General features: G+C 49.6%; 1 pseudogene; it reads left to right on the top strand.

The window, feature by feature from the left end:
- Positions 1 to 1,887: 1,887 nt before the first annotated feature.
- Positions 1,888 to 2,836, top strand: LOC115527930 (annotated as a pseudogene).
- The last annotated feature ends 12,051 nt before the right edge of the window (positions 2,837 to 14,887 follow it).

Genomic DNA, 14,887 nt, shown 5'->3' on the forward strand with positions numbered 1-14,887 from the left:
GTCATATTTTACAGTGAGTCTTACATCGAAGCAAAACTGTTTCAGGATGCTCTGACTTCTGCTATCATCAGATGTCGCAGGGTTACAATTCACAGTGAATAGCATTCCTCCTCTCCTCTCCCACAAATTCAGAGTACTGTTCATATTTACTAGGAACATGAAAAAGCTTATTGAAACCTTGTTGCCTTTTCATCCTGAATCCTTTTTTAAAAATTTTCTTGGGGCGCCTGGGTGGCGCAGTCGGTTAAGCGTCCGACTTCAGCCAGGTCACGATCTCGCGCTCCGTGAGTTCGAGCCCCGCGTCAGGCTCTGTGCTGATGGCTCGGAGCCTGGAGCCTGTTTCCGATTCTGTGTCTCCCTCTCTCTCTGCCCCTCCCCCGTTCATGCTCTGTCTCTCTCTGTCCCAAAAATAAATAAAAAACGTTGAAAAAAAATTAAAAAAAATTTTCTTAAATGCGTATTTATTCTTGAGAGAGAGAGGCAGAGTACGAGTGGGGGACAAGCAGAGAGAGAGGGAGACGCAGAATCCCAAGAAGGCTCCAGGCTCTGAGTTGTCAGCACAGAGCCTGACAAGGGGCTTGAACCCATGAACTGCGAGTCCATGACCTGAGCCAATGCCGGATGCTTAACCTACTGAGCCACCCAGGCGGCCCCTGGATCTTTTCTTTTTAATGTTTTATTATAAACTTGATTTGATCATTTTCCAAGCATTGCACACTTAATCACTTACGCAAAAGTTACAATGCACAAATGGTAAACGCCGAAGTAAATCTTACCTAAGACCAAAGCCCACCTCGGATTTGAGGATACTGACACACTGGTACCTCTCCTACAGTGCAGAGCATTTCATGAGCACATGACCACGCCGCTCACAGTGACAATAGCCAAATTGGCAAAAGGTTTGGCAAATATTTCTCAGATGTTGCCAATGTATCAGAGCTCATTGCAACCTTCAACAGCAATGAATTGAAGTATTGAGTTTATGTTATGATATGTATTGTTGATTAATTTTACTATTCTTTGGAAGGACTATAAGCGTATGCTCTAGCCTGTGCCAAACATTTCCGGATTTTATCAATGGACACTTGTGCCGGAACATGCTGGCTGTCTTGGAAGGGTGGTGGGGGGTCATGGCTCCTCTTGACGTGTAAGAACAGGCAATGTTTTTGAAAAGTATGGTGGTCCAGGGAAGCAGAGAAAGGGGGCAGTAGCTGGAGAGCTATTTGGGACAAAGAAGGGATTCTCTCAAAGATGGAAGGAATTCTGGAATCCTTGAGTCTTCCTTTGGACTCTCCCCACAGCAGGTTCTGAGTCAAGGACTTGAGTGCAAATAGTTTCGTTAGGAGGTAGTCCCAGGAGAGCCAATGAACGTTTGGGAAAGGGAGGCATGGATGAGCAGATTCCCACTTCGGGGCAGCTGAAGGGTGATGTTTCTAGGGATCCCAGAGAAAGCACACCTCAGCACTGCTTCACTCAGGAGTGATGAAGCCAGGGGAGTCGCCCAAAAAGCCCTGTCCTTTGCCGGCTATAAGTCACTCCAGGGAATGTTAATGCCCACATCCCCACATGTGAAGGCTGAGCTCGTGACTGTACCCAGATGAAGCCCTGGGGCATAGAGGTGAAGGGGATGAGGGTGAGAAATGGGCCCGGTGCTCGGCAGCAGTCCACCCATCTGCAGGTGGATGATGGAGAATGAACGGCGTATTCACTGATGGAAATCATTCAGCAAAGCAGGTGGGTGGGCGGGGGTCCTGTTGCGGGAGAGCATGGAAAGAATGGATGAACGCCTGGAACTAGCGAGAGGGCATGAGATCCAGGGCGCGGTGCAAGGGCTGGCCGAGTCAGGACCCTGGACAAGTCCTGGGTTTCCTTTCTGATTGCTCCAAGATGGCGGTGGAAGGGGCAACTCCCACCGGGGTCTCTGAGTTCCTGCTCCTGGGCCTCTCAGGGAACCGCAAGCAACAGCAGCTGCTCCTCATACTCTTCCTGAGCATGTCCCTGGTCACGGGACTGGGGAACCTGTTCATCGTCCTGTCCATCGCCACCGACTCCCAACTCCACACGCCCACGTACTTCTTCCTGGCTAAGCTGGCCTTTGTGGACATTTGCTTCACCTCCACCACCATTCCCAAGATGCTGGCCAACCTCGTGTCAGGACACAAAGGGATTCCTTAACGCAGGCTGCCTGACCCAGATCTTCTTCTTTATCTGGTTTGCTGGCATCAATAGCTTCCTTCTGATGGCCATGGCCTATGACCGCTATGCGGCCATCTGTCACCCTCTGCACTACGCTGTGTCTGTGATGCCACACCTCTGTGGCCTCCTGGTGGCTGCATCCTGGACTGCAGCCTTCAGGAACGCCCTGACCCACACAGTATTACTGACTCGCCTCTTGTTCTGCACCCACAACTGGGTTCCCCATCTCTTTTGTGACCTCAGCCCTCTGCTGAAGCTGGCCTGCTCTGACACCTTTCTCAATAATGCAATGTTGTACACCGGGGGCACCCTACCCATCATCACCCCCTTTGTGGGTATCTTGGTCTCCTACACATGCATTTTTGCCTCCGTGCTGAGGATCCCATCCATGAGAGGCAAGCAGAAGGCTTTCTCCACCTGTGGCCCTCACCTCTCTGTGGTGTCCCTGTCCTACGGGACACTCATCGGGGTTTATTTCAGCCCTACGTCCTCCCACACGGCCCAGAAGGACACGGCCGCTGCAGTGATGTACGTGATGGTTACTCCCATGCTGAACCCCTTCATGTACAGCCTATGCAACAGTGACAGGAAGGGCGCCTTGGGGGCCCTCATCGGTAGGAAGCCAGTGTTTATTCAGTGACCATAACATTGTGATGTTTCAGTGTCCAAATCCGGGGCCCATCTGTACTAAATTGCCCTGTATAGTTCCAATCTGAGATATTTCTTTCACTTCACTCTTGGTTCTCTGTTTATTACGTCATCCTTCCAACAGCTATTTATTGGACATCTATTACATTGCAGACACTCTTTGAAGGGCTGAGGGTCCAGCAGGGAACAAACAAAACCCCTGACCATGTGGTACTCACACTGCAGCCTGAAGAACACATCACAGCTAAAAGAGAGTTCTCTCTGGGGCATCTGGGTGGCTCAGCCCATTGAGTGTCCGACTCTTGATTTCGGTTCAGGTCATGATCCCAGGGTTGTGGAATCGAGCCTCGCATCCAGCTCCGCGTTGACTGTGGAGTCTGCTTAAATTCTCTCTCTCTCTCTCTCTCTCTCTCTCTCTCTCTCTGTCTCTCAGGGTGCCTGGGTAGCTCAGTTGGTTAAGCATCTGACTTCGGCTTTGGTCATGATTGCACAGTTCATGAGTTTGAGCCCCACATCAGGCTCTCTACTGTCAGCACAGAGCCTGCTTCAGATCTTCTGTCTCTCTCTCCCTCTGCCCCTCTCCCCTGAGCTCACTCTCTCTCTCTCTCTCAAATAAAAATTTTCAAAAAAGGAAGTGCCTAAAAAAAGGAAGTGCTCTGCTGATGAGAGAGACCAGAACACAAGCCCCACTTTGGTTAAGATTCAGGTTAAGCAACTATAATAAAAAGACCCAATTACAAAGGCTCAAGAGTTATAAGATTTTGCAGACTGCACTCTTTGTTTCTTTAACAACTTAGTTCCTTCAAAAAGCTTAGGGTAGACATCTGGTCTTGTTGTTTCCAGTGAGTTCCATTGCTAGGCACCAGATCCGATGGGCTTTTCTAGCCAGAGCTCTTGTGTTTATTTAATTTGCAATATTTGCTTCCTTGAACTACCTACACTTTTGTCACTCCCCGTTAATGGTCACCCGAAACAATAGCCTTAGGTGGGAGGCAAGATCCTTATTTACACTGTTTTGAAGGGACAGGAAGCTGTTGGCTCTTCTAACCTTGTGATGTTTCTGACTTTGAAACGTGGCCAATCCTCCTCCAAGATCATCTCTGTCTTGTGATGCCTTGCTGCAAGCGGCAAGCAGCAGCCAACTCACAGTGACATTCTAGCTCTTTCCAATCACTTCTGCAAACACAGGCTCAGGAGACATATGATCTACCTGTCAGGTTGTCACCCATGGCAGTATTTCTGGACGAGGTTCTTTGGCATAACAAGGGTTACCAGCTTTCCCAGGCTGCAAAATTTGTGTCCTTAACCACCGGACCACGCAGCTCATTCAACTGGTTCTTCATTTGTGGGATGGCAACATCTCACTTCTGGTACCAGTTTCTATAGTGGTCAGGATGAACAGCTTATGGGCTGTATTAGTTTCCTGGGGATTCTGTAAAAACAAACAAACAAATAAAAAGACCAAAACCAACCAACCAAACAACCACAAACGAGGCGGCTTACACAGAAATTCGTTCTCCCACCGTTCTGGAGGCCTGAAGTCCAAAATCAAGGTGTTGGCAGATTGGCTCCTGCTGAGGCTGTGAGGGAAAATCTGTCCCGAGCCTCTCTTCTAGCTGGGGAGAAGCTGGTGCTTTGCTGGCCATCTTTGGTGTCCCTTAACTTGTAGATCATGCCTTCGTCATTACATGGCATCCTCCTGGTGTGCATGGCTGTCTCCAAACACCCCCTTTGTATAAAGACACCAGTTCTCTTGGAGTAGGAACCCACCCTACTCCAGAATGACATCATCTTAACTATTATATCTGCAACAATCCTATTTTTAAGATATGAATTTGGGGAGGAGACATGAGGCAACCCATAACATTTTTTAATGTTTATTTATTTTGAGAGAGAGAGAGAGAGAGAGAGAGAGAGAGAGAGAGAGAATCTCAGGCAGGCTCCACGCTGTCAGTGCAGAGCCCAACTCGGGGCTTGATCTCACGAACCATGAGATCGTGACCTGAGCTGAGATCAACTGAGATCAAGGAGATACCCTTCTGAGGAGCTCTGCAGCTGTCATAGATTTTGATTCCTCTGATGCAAATTAATGCCAAAAGGCACAGGCGGGGGCCCTTGATTTCAAAGGAACTCTCCAGAACTCTTAGTAGGCTATTTGCTTTGAGTCAGTAACCACGCCCAAAGTTCTTTCCCAGACAGAATGTTTGCATTCCTTGATGTGCTCACGTCTCTCTAGCACATTAACGGTGGCTACTTGAGGTCATTTGAAAACAAAGGTCTTGGCAGACCTGTGTGCTGGTCTCAGCCCACTGTTGGTGATGCTCTGGCTGGGAACGCCTAAGGCACTCACCTGAGCCTCTGCTATTTGTGAGGGTGGCCACAGACATTTCCCCCTCGACAGGAGTCAGTGTTGTGGTGGAACAGCCCTCATGGTTCTTGCTACCATTACAGGGTACACCTCAGCAACAACTATTGAGGAATTTTGAAACAAATAAGACTCTTCTGCATATTTCTGGAGGGTACACAGCACACCTGGGGGCCACGCAGCAAGGTTATAGGGAAACAGAGAACATAGACTTCAGGCTCTGCGTTTACTAGGGTCCATGGATGAGGTGCTTTGGGTTTGGGGGGCTCACTCTCTATTGGCTAATTTAGAAATTTTTTTTTAACATTTATTTATCTTTGAGAGACAGAGACAGAGTGTGAGTGGGGGAGGGGCAGAGCAAGAGGGAGACACAGAATCCAAAGCAGGCTCCAGGCTCCAAGCTGTCAGCACAGAGCCCGAGGTGGGGCTCGAACCCACGAACCGTGAGATCATGACCTGAGACAAGCCGAAGTCGGATGCTTAACCGACTGAGCCACCCAGGTGCCCCTGTATTGGCTAATTTAAAGCATAAGAACAAGAATTAGGGAGTTGGAAGGGGAAAGTGGGGTCACTCAAACGGTCCATTATTTAGATTATCCAGAGGTTTCTAAAAGGGGAACTTCATGCTGAGGGTTCCCTAATTCTTTATCTGGTGGGTCCATTAGTAACTGCGTCATGTTTATTCAAGATGGGTGACTTATTTGGTCATGAAAAAGAAGGAAATTCTACCCCGGGGCAGCCTGGGTGGCTCAGTTGGTTAAGCGTCTGACTCTTGATTTTGGCTCAGGTCATAATCCCAGGGTTGTGGGATCGAGCCCCGTGTCAGGCTCTGCGCTGAGTGTGGAGCCTGCTTGAGATTCTCTCTCCCCCTCTACCTCTCCCCACCTCTTAAAAAAAAAAAAAAAAAGGAAAACCTGCCGTTTGCGCCAAGATGGATGACTCCAGGGCATTGTGCTAATTGCAATAAGTCACAGAAAGACAAATACTGTTTGGTCTCACTTATATGAGGAACCTAAAACAAAACAAACAAAAAAAAAGAAAAAAAATTCCTAGATGCAGAGAACTGATGGATGGTTGCCAGAGGCTGAAGGGTGAGTGATAGGGAAAATGGGTACAGGTGGTCAAAAGGTACACACTTCCAGTTATAAAATAAATAAGTCATCGAGTGCAATGTCCAGCCTGGTGACTGTGGTTAATGATACTCTACCATATATGAAAGTCGCTAAGGAGTGGATCTTAAAATTTCTCTTCACAAGAAGAAAGGAGAGTATAACCATGTGTGGTGACGGACGTTAACCAGAGGAACCGTGGTCTTTCACAATATATACAAATATCGAATCATTAGGTTGTACACCTGAAACTAAAAACAAACAAGTAAGCAAACAAACAAAACAATCTGAGTCAGGACAAGAGTCAGCGAACTATAGCCTATGGGCCAAATCTGGCTCACCACCTGTTTGGGTAAATAAAATTGGATTGAAACACATTTTTGAAAAAAATGGACACCTTGGGGTACTTGGGTAGCTCAGTCGGTTGAGCATCCAACTCTTGATTTCAGCTCATGATCGCAGGGTCGTGGGATCGAGCCCCGAGTCTGGCTCTGCACTGGGCATGGAGCCTGCTTAAAATTCTCTCTCTCTCTCTCTCTCTCTCTCTCTCTCTCTCTCTTTCTCTCTCCCCCCATCCCTCTCCCTCTCTCCCCTGCTCATGCTCTCACTCTCTCTCTCTATCTCAAAAATAAGATAAAACAAAATAAAATGGACATTTTTTGAAATGGATGCCTCTTACCCTGCAGACGGCAATGCCCTGCTTAACCACGGGTTCCAAAATCAGGATCATGGGGTTTCTCCAACCCTTTGAGGACTCTCATCTGTGGACTTTTCTATCTCTATGCACCAACTCTTGTCCCCTGAGTCCACATCTTTCTTGTAATGCTTTGCAAAACTCAGCAAGGAGCAACCAATTCACAATGATATTCTTGCTCCTTCTTTTTTAAATTGTTTTAATGTTTATTTATTTTTGAGAGAGACAGAGACAGAATGCGAGTGGGTTAGGGGCAGAGGGGGAGGGAGACACAGAATCCGAAGCAGGCTCCAGGCTTCGAGCTGTCAGCACAGAGCCCGATGCGGGGCTTGAACTCACGGACTGTGAGATCATGACCCGAGCCGAAGTCGGATGCTTAACCGACTGAGCCACCCAGGTGACCCTGTTCTTGCTCCTTCTAATCCCTCCATATAGAGATGCAGGCTTTGTAACCGCTTGAACGATCTTCCAAGTTCTCAACGATTATAGTTTCACCTTGGCCGTGACCTGAAGAGGATGCCCAGCTCTAGCCTGGGGTACCATGTCCTCACAACCCAGCCACTAAGCTAATGCCACCTACTTCCATGGCAGCACCCCACTTCCAGGACCGGCTACTCTATTTGTTAGGACAAAAGTCTAAAGCTCCAGCAAAAAGAGAGAATCCCAAAATGCAGTATTTCAACCAAGACAGAAGCTGATTTTTCTCTGAGTCCCGGGTCGGCAGGAAGCTCTCTCTTCATGCAGCCGTTTTAGGTACCAATTTCCATCCATCCCTAAGACACTGGGGTTGTTTGCAAGCTGGGTCATAGGCATGTCCAAATTCCAGCTTGCAAACAAGGGGCCAAAGAGCACGAGGGAGGGAGGTCTTCTGTCCTCAGGCTTTAGCCCAGAGGGCACACACATAACTTACATTCACATCTCAGCAGTGAGGATTTAGCCACCAATGTGGCTTAACCACAAGGCAGACTGGAAAAGATACTGCAACTACAAGGTCACATTTCCATGTTATAGAGGAGGGGAGAATGGAAGCCAGCCTTTTCCTTCCCACGTAGCCTTGGGCCAGCCTGAGTTTTCTCTTATGTAAGATAAAGGTATTAACCCGTAAAGCACAGGAATGTGAGCAGGGTGACACAAGATAAGGTGTTGCATCCATGACGGGCAAGATCCTTGTTTTGGGGTCTACTTTTAGGGAAACCCAAAGTAAGACATGCACAGGAAGGTAGAGGTGATATAGGAATGACTGAAGTTTGTAAATGCTGAGACATTGCATCTAAAACACTCAGTGCCTGGCACATAGTAAGTGTTCAACAAATGCTATTAATTGTTACTTCTGAAAAATGTGGTAAGGGGCACCTGGGTGGCTCAGTGGGTTGAGCGTCTGACTCTTGATTTCAGCTCAGGTCATGATCCCAGTGTCGTGGGATTGAACTCCAAGTTGGGCTCCACCCTGAGCGTGGAGCCTGCTTGAGATTCTCCCTCTGCCCCTTCTCCCCTGCTCATGTTTTCTCTCTCTTTCTCAAAAAAAAAAATTAATTAATTAAATTTTAAAAATTAAATTAAAAAATAAAAACAAATAAAAAATAAATAGGGGCGCCTGGGTGGCGCAGTCGGTTGGGCGTCCGACTTCAGGCAGGTCACGATCTCGCGGTCCGTGAGTTCGAGCCCCACGTCAGGCTCTGGGCTGATGGCTCAGAGCCTGGAGCCTGTTTCCGATTCTGTGTCTCCCTCTCTCTCTGCCCCTCCCCCGTTCATGCTCTGTCTCTCTGTGTCCCCAAAAAATAAATAAACGTTGAAAAAAAAATTTAAAAAAATAAATAAATAAATAAAAGACCACTCACCTGTGGTCTTTATATATGCAACACCTGTTTCTACCACCCCACCTCTCAGTCGTCCTTTAGACCTCACTTCAATGCCACCTCCTTGGGGAAGGCTTCCCTGACTTCCACCCAAGGCTAATCAAGTCCCCATGTTGCATATTCCATGGTAAAATACACATAACACTTAACATGAAATTTATCATCTTCACCATTTTTCAGTGTTCACTTCAGTGGCATTAAGTACATTCTCGTGGTTGTGCAACCATCACCACCGTCCATCCCCACAACTCTTATCATCTTGAAAAACCGGAACTCTGTCCCCATTGAAACACTAAGTCGCCATCCCCCTCCCCCAGCCCCTGGCACCCACCATCCTACTTCCTGTCCTTATAAATTTGACTCCTCTAGGGACCTCCTATAGGTGGCATCAGACAGTATTTATGCTTTCGTGACTTGCTTCTTTCACTCCGCATGACATTGTCAAGGTTCAACCATGTTACAGTGTGTGTCAGAATTTCCTTTCTGTGGAAGGTTGAGTAATCCATTGTATAGATATGACACATTTATCTTTATCCATTCATCCATCAGTGGATACACGGGGTGCTTCCAGCTGTAGGCTATTGTGACTAATGCTGCTATGAACATGGGTGGGTGCACAATGTTGTTACTTTTTATCATTAATCCATTCATTCAAAGTCCCAGGAATTCTGATATGCCAGTGTTCAAACTGAGGGCATTTCAGGAATCATCTCCATATAAATGTGGGAGTAGAAAGATGTTGATCCTTCCGAGAAGGAGTGATTCTCAAGAACAATTTAGCTTGCCCCCCCCCCAGGGGACAGTTGGCAATGTATGGAAACATTTTGGGGTTGTCATGACTGGGGGTGGGGTGCTCATGGCATCTACTGCACAGGACGGCCTTGAACCATCACAGAACGATCTGGCCTGAAACATCAGGAGCACCAAAGGTGAGAGATAAACCTTAAAAGGATTGCATGCTTTAACTCTTCACCACTCCATTCTGCACCAGCTCAGAAAGGCAACAGCAAAGGTGAGAGGATAAAATCCAGGATCCCATGAGAGACACCCTGGTGACACGTGGCATCAGAGAGAGCAAATAAGTATCAAGAACTATGAAGGGTCTGGGTTGTCACCCTCCCTGCAAGCTGACAATTTAACCTGATACAGTTTTGGATGCTGGCAGAAGACACGAGACTCCAGGATCAGAGACAAAAGACTTTATTACTTGCAGTGCAGGTGGCATGAACTTCCTGTTTGTGCCAGTTCTTCCCAAGTCCCACAGGGACCATTCAGGTGATCCCAGGTAGGTAATGGACACAAAATGTGCTTGAACCACAGCCGGGGAGCTCTACGCTGAGAAATCCCAGACTTTTCTAGTAGATTACACACAAACCTGCTCCACCTTTATCTCAGAGGGAGGCATTATCGTTATCATAGGGACAGCAAACAAACCTGCTCTCTGCTCTGCAGGAAGAAACTACCTTCCATGGCTGTTTGCTATACAAACATCCTTGAAAAGACAACCAAAAAAACCTTGCCCATGCCACTGTTTGCAAGTTGTACAGAAATGCCAAACACTCACAAAGATTGTTTCCCAGTAGTGGTGGCACTGACACCCAATGGGTGGTGGCTACTGTTTGTAAGGGTAATTGGGGCTGAAGGTCAAGCACAAAAGTCTGCTCAAGGTACAGTGCAGTGGTTCAATGAGTAGACTCTAGAGTCAGACCACCTGGGTTCAAATCCTGATTCTGTTACTTTTTAGCTGTGTCACCTTGAGCAAGTCACTTGACTTCTCTGTGCTCCAGTTTATCCTGCTATATGATGGAAATAGTAATAGCCTCTATCTCAAAGGGTTAGGTGAAAATTAATATATGAGCTTATGTATGCAAGGCACTTAGAAGAGCATGAGCTGATTGGGAGCCATGTCAGTGTTAACTATAATTATCATTAATTATCATGACGGTGCCACAGAGCTCGTGGTCATGCCTGCTTTTCGGCATTTGTGGCCAAGCTCTGTAACCCACACAGTTCCCCTAGAGTCTGTCTCCGAGATTTCTAGGAGGACACAGGGCCCTTTGCTTCCTCCACCCCACACTGGCTTAGTAAACACGGCAGTGGGGCTGGAGCAGTGGTGATCTCAGGTCCCAGGGTATCAGACAGACTCAGGTTCAAATCCTGGCTTTGGCACATGCCAGCTGGGTGACCTTGGTGAGCATTTCCCTTGTGGGCGTGCGGGGGTGGGGGGCTCCAAGTTCTTACTGAACAAGGGTCTGGGTGAAGGGTCAGCGAAACTCCCCTCACACAAATACTACACACGCAGCATGTGACCCACCAAGAAGATAATCTGGATCACCCTTAGCCAGTGCCACTTTGATGACCATTGTTGTCATGTTATTCAATCAGCAAGACTTCACAGGATGTCAGAGGAGGAGATCTTTGCTCTTGTCCACCAACAGTAAGTTCACTCTGGCTCCCTTGGTCTCTCTGGTGCCTCAAACTCCAGGAGACACATCGAGGCCCCCCCCCCCCATACTCTCCTCTGTCATCTGACCCTAGTGTCCTCATTTCCCACCTACCACACTCTTTCTGCCCATCTCTCCACAGTCAAGGCATGCTCACCTCCTCTAGGACTCTCTCACCTGTGGTCTTCATATATGCAACACCTGTTTCTACCCCCCCCCCACCCCACCCCACCCTCGGTCCTCTTTCAGACCTACTTCAATTGTCACCTCCTCCGGGAAGGCTTCCCCGACTTCCACCCAAGGCCGATCATGTCCCCACGTTGCATATTAACATTAAGTGTTAAAATTAACATTTCACCGACATGCTCAGTGCCTACCCAGGTGCCCTCGGCTCCCACTGCTCCCCCTGGCACAAAGGGTTTCCTTCTTTCAGCACCTGAATGGGGTGGTGGATTGGGGAAGGGAAGGGTGCCCCACGCAAGGGCAGGCCAGAAGTGCTGGCCAATCAACACCCCCCATATACACAAGCATCCTTCAACCAAGGAGGATGGGGATTGGTGCATAAATACCCCAGCCTACCACGCCCTCAGCCCCTACAACTCCGAGGAGCGTGTTCTCTGCTGCGCCCCCAGAGGCCCCCAGTGGGACTGCGCCTCAGTTGTCCAGAGAGGTAACTGGCTTCATCCAGGCGGCCTTTTACGGCCTCCTTCCCTTCTCTGCCCCACCTCCCCACCTGCTACCCATGTCTCCTCGGGTTGCCTCCCAAATAAATCACTTGCCCTTGAATTCTTGTCTCAGGGTCTCCTCGGGGAGCCCAACCTAAGACGGCAGTTTAGCCTACTATGAAGAATTCCCTAACTGTAGTTATTGGTCACCTCTCTCCCTGGGCTGAGTCATGTCCACCACCATGTCTTCAAGGCCCACACAGTGCCTGCCATGTAGTAGATCCTCAATAAATGCCCCCAAGTGTCACGGCTGTGAGGTGGCCAGGGTGGCGATGGGTCCCTCTGTGCTCACCACCATCCTCAGAAACCAGTGTCGGGAGGTGGGGGTTCACACCTCCGGAGGGATAAATGGTAGTTTCCACCCGCCTCATGCCCCACAGCCTGGACAGCTGGGCCAGGGCCCCCAGGAACCCTGGCCGACGCTTCCAGCCCTGGTCAGCACTCCTCGGGCGTCCCTGGGGCAGGTACACAGACAGGGCACAAGACCCAAGGCTACAGGGCAGGGGGCAGAGCAGAGCTTTAATGCCATTCCTAGCCTCCTTCTCCTCTCCCCAGCATCAGATTCCACTCCGGGAGCTCCCTGAACAAGAGGACATTCCAGTGACAAGGGTCTACCCTACAAGGCCACCGAGCTAGCTAGCCAGCTAGCCCGCAGCTCCTGGGGGAGGGATCCCTTTCCTGAGCTGGTGGTGTCAGGCCTGGAATTAGCCTCACCACCTGTGGAGAGGCTGGTCCCAGGGACTCCCAGGAGGCAGGGGTGGGGCAGGGGGAGGGAGTGGAGGGAGCTGACCTCTGATGACTTAGTCTGAGACCATCAGAGGACAGGAGAAGGGGCCCAGAGAGACATGGTGAGGGTCTCAGGACCTCTCTCCAGCTCTGTTCTAGAGGGAGCTGGGTCAGGTTTCTGCTCTGCCATTCACAAGCAGGGTGACCCTCGGGAGGCGACTCAGAGCCTCAGCATCCTCCTCTGTAAATGGAAATAAATACAGTTTTCCACCTCTTAAAGTTCGGGGAGGCTGAAGTGAGGTGCTCTGAGTGCAATGCTCAGCATGGCTCCTGGCACCAGACTCCACTCTTTTGATCACTGACATTTGTAGAGAGGCAATTATGATGATTTGCTTAGATCATAAGAGGAAGGGGGGTCTGCACAACCAGGATGTGGGAAGGGGTGAGATAAGGGAGAGTGATGGAGAATGGAGTTGAGGAGAGATCTGGGCAGAGTCCCCTTGATTCCTGAACATGGGGAGAAGCCAGTGGCTTCTCCCCAGTGTCCTTGGGGCGTGAGAAAGCTTCCAGAATGTTCAGTTTGCTACCGTTTGGGCCCCCATGCTGATGGGGGGTGGGGGATGGGAGTTCTCCACATGACAAAGAAAAGGAAGCTGGCTTAAGGGGGGGGTGGTAGAGGGAAGCAATGACTCTATATCTGAGCCTGACACCCGTGCTCCCCAGTGGTGCTGGCCACTGCCCAGTCTCCCTTTATCCCATCCTTCTGTGGTCTTGGGCAGGAAACACAGAAGCCTCACTCCTTCTACTTCATCCCACACAGAAGCTTTGATGCTGGGCTGGAGGCCCCGGGGCTCTCTGTCTAGGAGTCCAGGAGGGCTTTCTGGAGGAGGAGCCATCTGATCTGGACTTTAAAGGATGAATACAAGCTTTCTAGTCCTAGAAGAATGTGTGTGTGTGTGTGTGTGTGTGTGTGTGTGTGTGGAGGGGGGTATAAGTGTGTGGGAGGGAGTGTGTGAATGTATAGGGGGTTAGTTGTTCACTTTAATTAACAAGGATTTTCTGATCTTCTGGAGGCCGGGTACTCAGGAAGCCACAGATGATGCTTTGGAGCAGCTCACAGTTCCAACCTGATGATCAAATAATAACAATAATAATAATAGCCCCCATATTCTGTGCTTATGCTGCTGGGGCTCAGCATGGGCAAGGCCCTCTGTGTTCATCATGTGAATGAATGGATGAATGAATGAATGAATGAATACACCTTTCTGAAGGCAGGAAATCTTACCCCAGATTGCTGGAGGACAGAAGGGACGAGCATGGCAGGGGGTTGGGGGGATGCCCACACATGCCAAGGCCTGAAGGTGGGGAAATGGCAGCCCTCCTGGGAAGCAGTGTTGGGGACAGCTGGGGAGCAGAGGGCAGGAGTCTTGAGTGACAAGCTGAGAAGCTAAGGCCACCTCCTTTCCAGTGGTACTGAACGGAGCAGGGAGGGCATCAGGGCCTGGTCTGGGCCTGCCTTGGCTTCCAAGAATTCCCAAGAGATGACCCAGGTCACTCTTGCCCTGGTGGTGCCGGCCCACAGGGGCAGAGGAGCTGACAGAGAAACACAGGAGGAGGCAGAGATAGAAAGAAGGGCAGGGAAACCCTAAAGAGAGAGAGAGAGAGACAAAGAGATCCAGAGGGAGTCTGAGAGAACAAGACCAAAAGAGATGGGGAGACAGACACAGAGATAGAGAGAGACACTCATTGGGAAAGAGACAGAGGGAGAAGATGATGCATCAGAGACTCACCAGAAAGCGGGGGTGACCCAGGGAGCCCCTGGGGCAGAGCGGGAGGTGGGTTGGAGTCCTGACCCCATACCTGGAGGCTGGACCAGAGGGGAGGAGAAGGGAGGATGGGCACCGCCCCACCCCACCTGGCCCCTACCCTGCACCCACGCACAAGCCCTCTTCCATGCTCCCCAAGCACAGATGGGGAAGGTGAGGCCGGCCCGGCAGGCCAGGCCGCCAGGATCCTCCTGAGCCAATGCTGTGCCCGCACACCCACAAGGGACCTGTGTCAGCAGGTTAAAAACGGAAACGGGTCGGGCTCTTTCTTTTTTTTTTTTTTTTCCTTTGAGAAAAT

The sequence above is a fragment of the Lynx canadensis genome, chromosome A2 (assembly GCF_007474595.2).
Source record: "Lynx canadensis isolate LIC74 chromosome A2, mLynCan4.pri.v2, whole genome shotgun sequence".
Lineage (NCBI taxonomy): Eukaryota > Metazoa > Chordata > Mammalia > Carnivora > Felidae > Lynx > Lynx canadensis.